Here is a 15,567-nt window from a genome sequence, read left to right as displayed (position 1 = left end):
TCCCTCAGTTTCAATGTCTTCTCCAGTTAATAAAGCAAAAGCAATGGAGTCAAGTTCACCTAAATTTACACATCCCACATATCTATCGGGTTGTCGAATGACCCTCCTTGATCTTCTCTTTGCTATTGATTCGGACCCATCATCCTTCCCGGCATCAGCACCACTAGACGAAGATCCGATGGGCTGCTCTTGGGTTTCATCTTGTCCAAGATGTTTACTGCCACCTTGCTCTTTGTCACTTATCACAACTATGTCTGGAGTTTGAGTTGAAAACTCCACCTTCTGGCTAGCACCCTGGTCATTGTTCCCCACTTGGTTACCATTGGCTTCATCAAAGGTCACATATCACCTTTTCCTTGGTTACCATTGGCTTCATCAAAGGTCACATATCTGCTCATGATCAATTTAGGAGTTCTTCCTTCTTCTATACACCATAGTCGATAACTTTTTACTCCTATCACATATCATAGAAATATGCACTTCATTGCCCTTGGCCCAAGTTTACCATCATTCACATGAGCATATGTGGGGCATCCAAATATACGTAAACCATAATAGTCAGAGGGTTTCCTGGACCATACCTTTTGAAGAGTCTTCAAGTCTATTGTAGTTCATGGTGATCTATTCACCAAATAACAAGCAGTGTTAATTTCTTCCACCCATAATTGTTTGGATAAGTTTACAAATATTCGCATGCACCTAGCACACTACATGAGTGTTTGGTTCATCCGTTCTGACACTCCATTTTGTTGTGGTGTGTACCGTATCGTGAGGTGTCTCACTATACCTTATGATGCCTTACAAAAATTATCAAATGGAGCATTGCAGACCTCCAACCCATTGTCAGTCCTTAGAGTCTTGACCTGTTTTCCAGTCCTTTTCTCAACCATGGTCTTCTACTCCTTGAACTTCCCAAACACCTCATCTTTGGTCTTTAGAAAGTACAACCAAAACTTCCTTGAATAGTCATCAATAAACGTCACAAAGTATGGTCATCCTCCTTGAGACTTCACTGGTGCAGGACCCCACAAATCTGAGTGAACATACTCCAGGATTTCCTTGCTTATGTGTTGATTGGTACCGCACTTCAGTTTGCGATGATATCCCTTAATGCAAGCTTCATAAAACTGTATCTTTCTAGTAGCCTCTCCACCAAGCAGTCTTTGTTTACTTAGAACCGACATGCCCTTATCACTCATGTGCCCCAACCTACTATGCCACAACTCCGTCTATTCATCACTTTCATTCAAGGATCGGGATATAGACACCGTTCCTATAATTGTACTGCCTTCTAGGATATAGATCCCTCAACAATTCATCTTCCTTTTCATTATAACAAAATAACCTTTGGTCACTTTGACTCGGTCATCTTCACCAACATACCTCATCCCATTCTTAGCCAATGTGCCAAGAGAAATTAAATTCTTCCGAAGTTCTGGAATGTACCAGCAATCTAACTTCCTGACCATGTCATCGTGCACTGTGCCACTACCTTTGATACTGCTCACCCAATCATCACCCATCTTAAATGTGCCATCCTACTCTTAGAAGGATTCGAACTAGTCACGATTATACGTCATGTCATATGATGATCTAGAATCCAAGACCCTGAACCACAACAACAATGTTATTGTTGTTTGATACACTCTTGAGCTTCCTATTCTTCAATTGTGGACAATTTCGCTTGAAGTACACTTTCTCCTTATAGTTATAACATTTTGCATTCGATGAACCTTTATACTTCGATTTTGAATGTGATCTCCCTTTGTTTCCCGCATTCCTCTCTTCTGTCCTTCATCTCCCAGCGAACAAACCGGAACTGGAAACCTCCTCTCCAACTAAACCTTTTCTTTTCAGTTTCTCAGACATCAGAGAGTCGTTCACATCATTCACAGTGATCGTTGTCCTACCATAGAGCATGGTATCAACGAAATTATTACATGAGTTCGGAAGAGAACATAAGAGAATGAACGTCTGATCTTCATCTTCAATCTTCACATCAACTCCTTGTAGATCCAAGATGATGCGATTCAAGTTATCCAGATGATCTTTCACATGGGTACTTTCATACATTCTGAGAGTGTACAACCTTTGCTTCTGATACAAGTTGTTCATCAATGAGTTGTTTTGGTACTTGTCATAAAGTTTATCCCAGAGCCAAGAAGTAGTTATTTAAGCCACAACATCCCTCAGTACTTCATCTGTCAAGCTCAATAGAATGGCATTATGTTCCTTCATCGGAATGTCCACCTTCTTTTCAGCCGCCATTAGGGGTGTAAGTGAGCCGAGCTACTCGTGATCTACTCGGGATCGACTCGTTAAAAGCTCAACTCGAGATCGAATTAAACGAGCCCGAGCCGAGCTCGAGCCTAAATATGAGGCTCGTTTATTAAATGAGCTCGAGCCGAGCTTCAATTAATGGGCTCGCGAGCCTAAACGAGCTTAAACGAGCCTCTCTCTCTCTCTATATATATATATATATACACACACACATACGTACATACACACACACACACACACATATATATATATATATATATACACACACACACAAACATAGAGGCTTGTTTAGGCTCGATTAGGCTCGCGAGCCCACTAAATTATTCATGAGCCGAGCTCGAGCTTCATTTTAAGGCTCGAATCGAGCTCGAGCTTCCTCAAATTAAACGAGCTGAGCTCGAGCTTTGTCAGGCTCGGGCTCGGCTCGACTCGTTTACACCCCTAGTCGCCATGCCTTTAGGCAGTGTTGCCTCTCCTTCCAGTGCCGCTGCACATCCTTGTTGAACCATAAGAGTCTTTATCTTCATATTCTATAATGTGAAGTCATTTGAACCATTGAATTTCTCCAAATCAAACTTGTGAGTAGACATCTTCAATCACATGAATACAAATCGCATCTCTAATACCACTTATTAGGAAGTAAATCGGATAACTAGCAAAACTATAAGCATGCAAGACATAATATTTACGTGATTCGGTCAAGGTGACCTACGTACACGGGTAGGGAGGGGAGTATTCTTTTACTTCAGAGCTCACAAACAAATGTTACAAGTACAATTACACAAAGATTCGCTATCACTATAGAATTCAAGATACAAAATGACCTTGCATGCATCCATATTTATACTAGAGGGATCAAACCTAAAAACCTATTGGGTTAAGCCCATTGGACCATGAATGGTGACAACCAATCATATTCCGCCACACAGCATCTTCTGTAACATTCTTCTATGCCATACAACCCATGAGCATCAACAACACATATGATGGAGCACCTTGTATCATAGTGGAGCATCATGATGTACAAGTTTCGCATCATGAACATTAGTGACCCAACATCCATCATGGTGGCATAACATGGTTTAATCCTTGAGCAATACCAACTTCTGAGCATCCTTGAACAATCTTGAGCATCATAGAGGACTTCATAGCATACTTGGCTCATCAGGGACCAAGATGGTCCATTTTGTGCTATGATGGTGCAATAGGAACGTGGATGGTGCAAGTGGCTTCAAGTGTGGCACAAGAACTTCTAGGTTGGAGCAACATCACTATCTTGGCGCAATAAGAACATGCATGGTGCAACAAGGCCATGCTTGGCGCAACAACATACTTCATGGCGCAACATGAGTACCCCATGGCGTAAGAGCAATTCCTCATGGCGCAAGAGGGGGTAGCTTGGCGCAAGAAGAAATGCCTTTGGCGTAACAACATCCTTCTTGGCCCAATCCTTTATCAGATGGCGCAACTAGGTCCCCTTGTTGCTCCATATCAATCCCAAGTGCTCTAAACCTCTTCCAGGTGCCCCAAACCCCATTTATATGATTTGTTCCTTTGACACTTGATCCATTCATTTGTCAGACGATCCGTTCCCTTCTTAGATGATCCGTTTATTTGTCACATGCTCCACGAACCCAAGTGCTCCATTGTGTTCCAAGTGCTCCAAATGCTCCATGAACATGATCCAAATGCTGGAGTCACATTTAACAATATATATATATATATATATATATATATATATATATATATATATATATATATATATTTGTCAATATATTTTTTTAATGGTTTGCAATGTCTAACCATTTATCCATTTAATCGTATTTTATTTTAATTTTAAATATTTATTATAAACTAGATATTTATTATTTTTTACTAATTAATTATTAATATTAAACATTTAATCATATTTTGTTTATAAATTATAACTTTTATAAGGACTAGTGGACTATACAACATTTTTATTTTTATTTTTTATTTTAATAAATATAACTTAATATATTCTTGTAGAAACAATATATTGTAATATTTTTAATTATTTAAATGTTAATATTTAATGATAATAATTATTAAAATATAATGTGTGTTTATAAAATGATGAACATAATTTTATAAAACATTTTAGCTGGATATATATATGTCACACCCCCGAACCAGACGATGGAAACGTCCGAAGACTCGCGCGACTTAAATTGAATATCATCACAATGAATATACATGAATCATAACATAAACATCACCATGCATCAATACATTACAACTGACATTGTTCACATCAAGTACATCGTTTAAACATTACATATCCATAGCATAAACTGTTTGATAGTTTTCAAAAGCATAACACCCTAACATACTTGGTATTACTCCTCAACTTACCTGTTACCTGAGAATACAAGTTATTTGGAAAAACATCAACATATGGAATGTTGGTGAGTTCATAAGCATGGTTGTTATGAAAATGGTTTGTGTAATTTATAAAACCTAGAAAATCCGATATTTTCAGAAAAAGACAACTGTTTATACCAAAGTGTGAATATCCATAGGTTTATGCATGAATGATTTCAAAGCGTGTATAAATGAGAAGTTTTGCATTATAGTTATTGAAAAGTACAAATGAATCGTGTTGATTTCCTTGACCCGATGTTTTCCGATCAGAAAATATATTTGTTTCAAATTGTTATACCGTCACAACGAATGATTTTGATTTTTCCTTGATTACTCGGATAATATTGGATTTGTTTATGTGAGTCGTTATAACCATGCATGATAATGACTAGTTCGTCTGTCTTGGCATTCTAACAAACGCCGTAATTGATCTTAAGATATTGGCACCCTAGACTGGCCGAGTCTAACTGTAGCGAACAGATGAGGTGTGGGGGAGTCACCCCCGTATAGATCTATACACAAACTCTCGCTCTCCCTCCAGGAGACTCTGATTATAACTACAGACTACAAATGACCCATAGAGGTTCCGCCCGTTATTACTCACTGAACCCAACATGAATTTGATTACCATTGATTAACGACCTGTATATCTGAATTGAAAGTAAGTCTAATAAACGAGGAGAAGATGATTACAAGGTCCTGCAAATCCCACAATATTATTTATGTCTATTGGGTATACGAAGGACACGTTGGTCCATTTCGCATTTGATTTATTTAGATCTTACTAGCAATGCTAATGGGCCACTGAGGCCCAATAGCACTTGAAAGCCATTGAGGGTCCCTTAAATATGAAATTGGGTCACAGGAGGCCCAACAAACATTTATTATTATCATTGGGCCTTAAATTCATGTTAATGGGCCACAAAGGCCCAATAAGCTTGATTAGGAACTTTCAAGCCCAAAGATTTGAATACTACTTGTTTTAGGTATTGTATAACTGTCGGAAAGATTGATTTAATGATTTTTAGATTTGTAACGACACGAGGCCGGTTGGTTGTTTATAACGATATTTAGAATTATATGTATATTCGTCTTTCTATTTTCGTAAGTTGTAATTTGGTGTTTTTGACTCCATATCTTAAAGATAAAATAATTGACTCAAAAATATTGGTTTGACCCCTTTCAGCCCTTCTTTAGTAAAGATGACAATTTTAGTCCTTTATAAAGAAAAAAAGACATTTTAAGCCCTTAAACCATTTTCTTGACACTTTTAACCCATGGACTTGTTTAAGTGATGTTTTTAGCTCAAAATTTACTCTTTGGTAGTTTTAGCCCTTCCAGTAACGTGTTTTTCGATTAAAGTCCAAACTTTTGCAACTTTTACAATTTTGGCCCAAAAAGTTTACATTTTTTATCCTTGTTTGGAAAAAAAATCATTTTAACCCCTGAATTAGTTTTGTTTACCCTATTTCCCCTTGTTTTGAGAATTTTACCATTTCAATCCTTTGGGCCGAAAAGCCCAAAAATTGGCCCATTAAGCTACAAATTACATTTCTAACCCTTTAAAGAGTATGTTATTCATAAAAAAAAAAATTATTTTTACAGTTTTTACTCTTTTGGTCCTTAAGAAACCGTGAATGACAATTTTTCCCCAAACTTTTGCTTATTTGACAAAAATAGCCCAATAATGAGTCTTATGTTGTATCTTGTTTATTTTAACCCTTATATGGTAGATTTTCCTAACTTGTTAAGTGTAATTCATCCTAGATCACATGTTTATCCTCTTTGAACTGTAGATCTCGAAATCCCTTTCATTTTTGGCACATAAACACCATATAAACACAAAAATCACACATAGCACACAAACACACATAGATCTACACATTTTACTTGTATTCTCCCCCATAAAACATGTTAAAATCGAAAATAGAGGGGTATGAACTCACCTTTTCTTGTGGATCACGATTTTGGAGAAGAAATGAAAGAAAGTGAGGTGATTTTCGGCCCTAGCAACACCTTGATAATGATCTCGAACTTGAGGTGATTCTAAGAGTATGATTACCACAAATGTTTAAGAGAAGGGATCTAATCATGAGAAAAGAGTTATAAAATTCTTTGATATGTATAACTTACCAAGAATTGATGATATTCTCTTGATGCACAAGCAAAATTTTGACATTTTGGAGTGGGAAGGACAAGAATATTTGAGAGAGTTTGGAAGAAATTTTTACGTTGTGTGTGTGGTTTGGCTCTCGGCCGATTATAAGATGAGAGTGGAGAAGAGAAGTTGCATGGGAACATGAGATGCCCTAGAAGCATGTGATGCATTATGCCTTGATATCCTTTGAGTAATAATGATGTGTCATGGTTTAATAATTCTAATTAATCATTTTTTTGTGTGTTGGGCCGAGAACTTGGACTAGGAAAAAGGATGAAGTGGCTTGGTCCAAATCCTTCCCTTGGTTCGAATTTATGAGGCCCAATAATTATTTTTCGGCCCATTGGGCTCCTTTGATGGCTTACGACCCAATTTGTAAAAAAGAATGGGTTTTATGGCCCATTTAGGTTAATTAAATTTGTTATGGCCCATTAGGGTATTTTATTTCATTCTAGACCCATTATGGTCCAAAATGTTAAAATAAATGAAAGTGGGTCCAATTAGGTCCCATTTAAGGGTCCTAAGCCCAAAATAGTCAAATTGGAAGTTTACCGGTCATTAGGCCCAATAAGGAAATCCTAGTCCATAATGGACTTAAACTGGGATTTCTAGGGTTTCCAACCTTTTGTTGACCATTTGAATGTTTGTATAGAGTGTTTGATGGAAATTTTGTTGTTATTGAATAAGCATCATACATGCTTTCACATTTTTGGTTCACAAATGTTATCATTGTTGTTGTTACAAAGCATAGAATTCCTAGTTGTGATAATATAAAATAATTAAACTTATAAAAGCTATTGTTAAAAGTTAGCCTATAAACAAGTCCTGTAAATGAATGTTAAAGTTAATGAAATGATTGTATAACAACAATATGTCATAAATTTACCATTGGAGATGCTCACAAAAATATAAGTCCATATTTGTATATGACAAACTGATTATTTTTTGATCGTGTAAAAGATGTCACTTATTTCATAATATAATCATTGCAAAATATTGCATTTCCTTGATGCATGACTTTTTTGCATTGGATAGATGATCGGACATTGACTACATTGAAAATTTCAACTTTAGAGGTTATATCTATGATGATCGTTTGAAAGCTTTAGAGTTATCGTAACGTTTTGGTTGTTAGAAAAAAGACTTTCATAGAAAGTTTGTTTTTCAAAAATTTGTTTTGATTTCTTTCATTTGATGCCATAAAAATCTTAAACTTAAATAAAATTGAGTTTTTTGGTTGTAGAACATTTTATTGACTTTTAATTTGTTTTTTCTAGATCCTTCATACTTTATATAATTCAACAATTAAAAATAGTCATTGCAAAATATAATATGCAAGAAAATGGTCCCCGTTATTCAAATCCAAATTTCTGAGACAACGTTTAACGATTTGTTTCAATGTTTTCAATAAAAATCTATTCCACAAAGAACTAGACCCAAAATGATTGAAATAGATAAATTATCCTGTATTATTGACGTGTTCATCAAAAATAGCAGGAAGCGGGTACCTTCTAATGTTTTGTTAAATGCTACTTATTCAAAATGAAGCGTTTTCTAATAAAAGCTAGAAGTTAGAAACTCTTAAACGTCTTCAAACGCATCTTGTCGAACACACCCACGGTTATTATATAATTATACTATGTATTAAACCAACAATTCTTAGAAATAGTAAAACTTATAGACTTCTTAATTTTGCCATTATATTTTTTTTAACACTTTTATCATAATATATACTTTTCATTTTTACACTTTTACCACTATACTTACATTTTTGCCACAACATATATTTTTGTTTTTTATACTTTTGCCATAATAATTTTGGCATTTACAATTTTGTCATAATAGTTTCTTATGTTGATAGGTTTGGTCTTTATATATAAAAATTAAATTACAAAAGACTATTTCTCATAATTTCAAAATCTATCATGGTTGATTATTTACTGTGATACCATTTCATCGTTAAACCATGATAAATTGGTCATTTTAATTTTATTTTGTCCTACTTAGATTATGTCATTCTGTTAATTTTCTGTTTACTTATTTTTATTCGGCTTTGTGGCGTCGGAGGTGACAAACATATGTTGAAGCATTGCAAAGCATCAGTCAACTCTTAGGCTAAGGGGAGTGGTATCACTCCTAACATTTTGACGCACTAGATTCTTGAGTGTCATCATTTTTGATAATTTAACACCTAATCTTAACATTTGATAGAAAGTGTAACACTCCTAGCATTCTATTTATTTTTATTTTTTTATTTTTTTCTAATTTAATAAAATCACTTTATTTTAATATACAAAATAGATTTTGTTCACAAAACATTTTATTTTATAAAACCACAAACAATAAATATATAAGTGCAAGGTCCTTTTGGTAATTTTAGAAACTTGGTTTGTCAGAGGGATTAAGATGGGAGGTGTGATGTGTAAGTCTAGGATTTTTGGAGGTCTATTTCCATCCAATTCAGATTTTCGCATTTTCTTCCCTAGAGCAACTGATTGCAGCTAGACTTTTCTATTTTCAATTTTCGAGCTTCACATCGCTTTTCAACAATTAAATTGAGTCAAGAAGACCTGATTCTACTAGCAACTTTAGGATGCCCTTTTATAGTAGATGGACCAAGAGGATCACGGACAGATAACTGTGGCATCATATCTATTTGCGAAACTCCCGTACAAGAACCTTGAGATGTATTCTCCAATGACGTAGATTTCTTTCGATTTGTTTGATCATCTAAAAAAATTGAGTCAAGAAGGAAGCAATTTGGTCAAACACACTTCACCCAATCAAAATCATCCAAGGCCTTCTCTTTCTTTTTGTTAAACTGTTGGCGTGTCTCCGGTAGCGACCCCCTCGAGAGAGCTAGGGGATGTTCTAGCATGGTTGGCGAGCCTAGCAAGTTCCACAACGAGTGTCACTCCACTCAACCTTATAAGACTCTCCGTTCATGATTCAAATCATTCCAACATTGGATTTTTCTCCTCGTCCTTATAATTAGAAAATTCATGAATTACTTTTGTATTTATTTTATAAATAATTGATGTGCATAAAAATATACCTATCAACTTTTAAATTTATAAACCTAACTTAACTAATTTATGCACCTATAGACAATGTACCTAATCGGATTATAAAATAATTTAGGTAAGTTGAGTGTCGAACACAGGGAATGAAATTTAATTAATAAGACAATTACTAAAAGTTAAAGTAAGAAACAAACTTAAAATGAGGGTTTTACTGATTTTGCAAGATCAGAAGAATTAAATCATACAACTACCACATATCACTATTAAATAAAGCAAAGAAAACGAATTGAATGTAGTATTAAAGAGTACTTTTGTTAGATCTGAATCCCCCATTTTCCATATGGTTGATTTCTTATTAAATTACTATTGTTGGTTACCAAATTAAGATGTAACTAGTTATCATGATCAAATTCCTAGTTGTTACCAATTTATGACTTGCTATGTTATGATCAAACGCAAGTAAACACGAAATTGGTATAAAGATGAATTTGACTATGAATGATAAATTTAATAGTCACTTTCCTATGATCAAGTCAAGCAACCAAGCACAAATTATGGATCAATTATGCTCTTTAATACGGTTAAAGTTATTAACTTTAATTACTTAATCTAAGATTTATCCAACCCTAGCTCTAGCAATTTAATGATCATAAACCACTAGGTAATCAAGTTTAGGAAAATAGAAAGATCATCCATTACACAAAACTTATATCAAGGCAATCGAAGACTGAATTTGTGATTCTTATGTGAAATATTGAATATGTGATTTCTACGGGAAATAGTAAATATATGATTCGTAAGGGAAATACTAAATATCTAAATCCTACGAAGATATGGATATTTGATTCCCATGAGACTATTAAATATACGAATCGTACCGCAATGTTCTTACGAGAATATTGTTATATAGTTCCTTCATGAAATTTGTTACAGGTTTCCTTAAATGATTTCCCATGGGAAATATAATAAAAGACTCCATAATGGGATAATAGGCCAACTGTGGGGATGAAATCCCTGCGTATGCAGATTATGTATGGTAATTTTGTAAAACCAAATTGTAAGATATGACTTCGGGTCATGATCTTTATATAACCACAATGTTAATTTTGGTTTAATAGAGTATGGAGTTACAATACGAGGGTTACATGTGGTATCAGAGTCATAGTTTAAGAGAACTAGGTTTTGAATGTTCATACATAGACTTAAACTGTGAAACATGTAAAGAGGTGATTCTGGGGATGGAATCTTTTTAAGGGGAAGTGAATTGTAATGACTACAAATTTGATTACCTGACTATACCTTATTTAGTGTGAAGAACTTGTTTTGGATATAGTATGTTTGAGTAAATGAAAGAAAACTAAAAAAATGAAAGTCGCGATGCAACAAGGTTATGTACCGATGCGTCAACGTGTTGATGTGATAAACATGTGTTATCAGATCATGACACGTGCCAGTGAATAGGTGAAAAAAATTATGACATGACAAGAAGTTGGATTCACTACACGAAGGCTTGTTAGAGTGGCAAGACGCATGTCCTAACAAGAATATACGTGGTGGAATTTGGGGAGATACATAGGCTGTGACACGACCAAGAGGTTGACATGACGCGACTTCACTAGCCTATATATGTGGTTCATGCATTTAAGGGGTGGCTTTTACCCAAGGAAAGAGAAAATTCGGCATAATGTTTCTACGAGAATATTGTTTAAAGGTTCCTACAGGAACAATGATTACATGGTTCCTATGGGAGCAATGATTATGTGATTCCTACGAAAATGACTGAATAAGTGATTCCTACGAAAAATACAGAATATGTGATTTCTATGGGAAATACTGAATATATGATTCCTACAAGAAATACTAAATTTGTGAATCCTACCTAGATATGGATATTTGATTCCTATGAGAATATTAAATATGAGAATCTTACCATAATATTCTTACGAGAATATTATTATATAATTCATTCATGAACTTTGTTACTAGTTTCCTACATGAACACTTGTTATGTAACTACCCAATTTTCACATCCAAAAATTTCATTTTTGATTAAGTGATTTGCAAAATATTTGTAACAAAATATCATCCGATCATATCAATTAATAAAAACATGTCTCGTATCTGAAAACTGAATCGCAAAAACATAATAATGTCAGAGTACAAATCCCAGAATAACTCATAGTGCGGAAAACAAAGAGTGTGTGTATAATGTGCCGCTACCGCGCCAGCTCCTTTCCCTTCGCTGAAGAGGTACCTGAAACCAAAACTGTAAACTGTAAGCACGAAGCTTAGTGAGTTCCCCCATCGTACCACATACCATACAAGCACATAACATATATACTGCCAGACAATTCTGGGGTGCCCGACCTACCCGGTACGACCGTTCTGGGGTGCCGACCTACCCGTACGGCCATTCTGGGGTGCCGACCTCCCATGCGGCCATTCTGGGGTGTCGTCCTACCCATGTCAAGCCATTTGGGGCGTTGACCTACACATGTCAAGCCATTCTGGAGTGCTGACCTACCCGTCGGTCCTAACAACCGACCCTCGGGGACTATTCCACCCCTACTGCTACTATCACATATATCATAACATAAACATACTATCAGACATATTTGGGGTGTTCGAACTACCCTTCGGTCCTAAAAACTGAACTTGGGGACTATTCCCCTCCTACTACCACTATCACATATAACATATCATCACATACTGTCAGACATATCTAGGGTGTTTGGCCTACCCTTCAGTCCTAAAAACCGAACTCTACTACTATCACATATAACATATCATGCCAACATATAACATATCAGGAAGTAGCAAACCTAGATGATATCACAAAGACAATCATCTAGCATATAAATCCTACTGGTGGGCCGGCATTATGGCCGTAGACCCACCACTACTGGAAGGTAACTCACCTTGTAGTAGCTGCTGATCTGTGCGGGAATCCTCTGACTACTGCCGCTGCTGCTCCGGAAATCCTCCGGCTATAATTCCCACAAACACTTAGTCATACACTGCTAACTGTTCTTAGGGTAAAATGACCATTTTACCCCTGAACAAATCAAAGTCAAAGTCAACTTCTAGTTGACCTGACTCGTCGAGTTGGCTCGCCAACTCGCCGAGTCCCTATCCTTCCATTTGTCCTTATACCCGTCTCTACTCGTTGAGTTAGGCGATGACTCGACGAGTTTTCCTTCTTAATGAACATCAACTGAATCCTCATCCGACTCGCCGAGTTGTATGAACAACTCGTCGAGTTCACATTCAACTGATACACAGGTCCTGTCCTTGACTCGCCGAGTTGTATGAACAACTCGTCGAGTTCATCTTCATCCTTAAGAAGATTGCCTTGGACTCGCCGAGTCTGGTCATGCACTCGTCGTGTCCCATGAACTTCCAAAACAATGGCTTAGTCCAGAACATTGGGTCACTCCCCGGGACCCCTTAAAACCTTTCCACACTCAACTGGGTCCTTATGACTCTCAATTGATATGGGACAGAAACCTTGGACTCGCCGAGTCCAAGAGTGGACTCGTCGAGTTGGTCACATCCTCTCATTAAATCTTTTATTTATGAGGTATAACCCTTGATCAAAAGATAGATCTATGCTTCTACAATCGATCTAGCACGTAAAGTTACAACCTTTACGTGCTTGCATGGGACTTTGAGCTCAAAAGATCCTAAAACAACCTCTTACAATGCATGGGGTCTTCTTTGAGTGCAAGAGCCACTCGTTTCTACCTTGTAACCCCTCTAAGGGCCTAGATCTGAAACATCAACCCCTACCCATCCTTGCAATCATGGTTGGTGACCAAAATGGCTTAGAAAAGCCCTAAAACTCCACAAAATGGGATCTATCAAAAGAACAAACAAGGAATAGACTTTATACCTTCTGTAGACTGCAAATGATGCTCAAAATCGGATCCTTCTAGCCTCTTCTTGATCCTTCAAGCTTTTCCTTCCTTCCTTGGGTCACAAAAGCACCAAAATCACTCCAAATGCCTTAGATTGCTTCAATAACATCTAGGGTTTGATATGGGGGTCTTCTGGGAGCAAATGGGACGAAGGAGGCCAAGTTAAGGTGTTAAAATAGGGTGCAAACCATCGGGTTAGGGTTTTTGTCCAGACAGGGCCTACTCGCCGAGTCCGGGTCCTAACTCGTCGAGTCCACTGCTTAAACCCCACATCTCATCCCGCTTCTACTCAGCGAGTTGGTCCTTCAACTCGCCGAGTCCAAGGCCAAAATGCAAAACATTTTAAAGAATTAATAAAAGAATATGTACCAAGCACCAGGTGCTACATGTTAAATGATTTCTATAAGAAATGTAATAAAAGACTCCCTGAGAGGATCTTAGGCCAACTGTTAGGATGAAATTTGTGTGTATGAAGTTTGTGTATAAAGTTTATGTTTGGTAACACCAATAAGTTATAAAATTTGATAAAATTGTAAAGGTTTTTATAGAACCAGATTGTGAGATATGACTTCGGGTCATGATATTTATACAGCCACGATGATAATTTTGGTTTAATAAAAGCACATATGTTATAGCAGAGATGACAAAGTCATGGGAAACCTTCCGTAACCAATAATTTTTTGAACACATAAAACAAATTCAATGGTAAATGATATATAATTAAGTAACTAAACATGAACAAAAGTAATAGTTTATTACCCTTATAAGTAATTAATCCTTTTATTTACATATTTGAAATAAAAATGCTTTCATTTATATGTATTTATCGTAAATATCTATCTTCATGTAAATAAAAAAAAATCAAACCTTTTCAAATAAAATAATAAAAAATCATAAACAAAAATATCATTCCCATAAATTAACTATTGCTTGGGCTAAAGAGAGTTGGTGCCGGACTCCACCTCAGCTCCTCCGAAAGGTTTTACCGAGTTGGAATGAAAATAAGAAGGGGCTTGGTGGGAGAGAAATGGAGGAGCTATGTTTGGTGGTGTGATGTGCCATTCATTAACCATAGATAAATCGAAGTTAAGACTTTGAAATTCCATCAGATCACGTTATACGGCCCTTGTAACGTATGTCTTGCCATTACACGGCCGTGTAATGATCCTGATGTGCTGAAAAGCCTTCAAAACACGGTCGCGTAACGTATGCCTTGCCATAGTGCGGACCGTGTAATGAGTTGTGAAATAATCAATTTCCAATTTTCTTCATTTCTTCAATTTAGCTCCGAACGTTCCGAAATTTCACCGAGAGCTTCCCTTGACCATCCTAAGCATGCTTCAATCTTCAAATCATCCTGAAACATCCATAGAAAATGGTGTAATATCGATAGATCCTCGATTATGTCCCTAAATGCAAAATGTATGAAAATTATACTAAAAATGCATTGCAATGCTATAAATAAACATGAAATTATCCTATGAAAATGTGCACTTTATGCACCTAACAAGCTATCGAGAAGGAGCAAATTCTTTGATTGGTGTATGGGTTTGTATCGAATCACTTCATCCATCCCAAACCATCCAACCTTTGGTTGTAGGGAGTGAAAAAAAGGACTTGGCAAGAGTGAGGTAGAGAGTGACATGGAGCTCGACAATGAGCGGAACTCTTCTCCCTCATATCGGTTTTTCGAGTTTTTCTATGAAACTTAACACAATCTTAACGAGTCTCTCCTTTTAGAAAAAATTGGCTCATGTGGATGTCACTTTGGGAGTAGGTAGCATTCTACAATGCCTAGCGACAC

The sequence above is a fragment of the Lactuca saligna genome, chromosome 1, assembly GCF_052625555.1.
Source record: "Lactuca saligna cultivar CGN05327 chromosome 1, ASM5262555v1, whole genome shotgun sequence".
Classification (NCBI taxonomy): Eukaryota; Viridiplantae; Streptophyta; class Magnoliopsida; order Asterales; family Asteraceae; genus Lactuca; species Lactuca saligna.
This window is presented reverse-complemented; position numbering follows the sequence as displayed.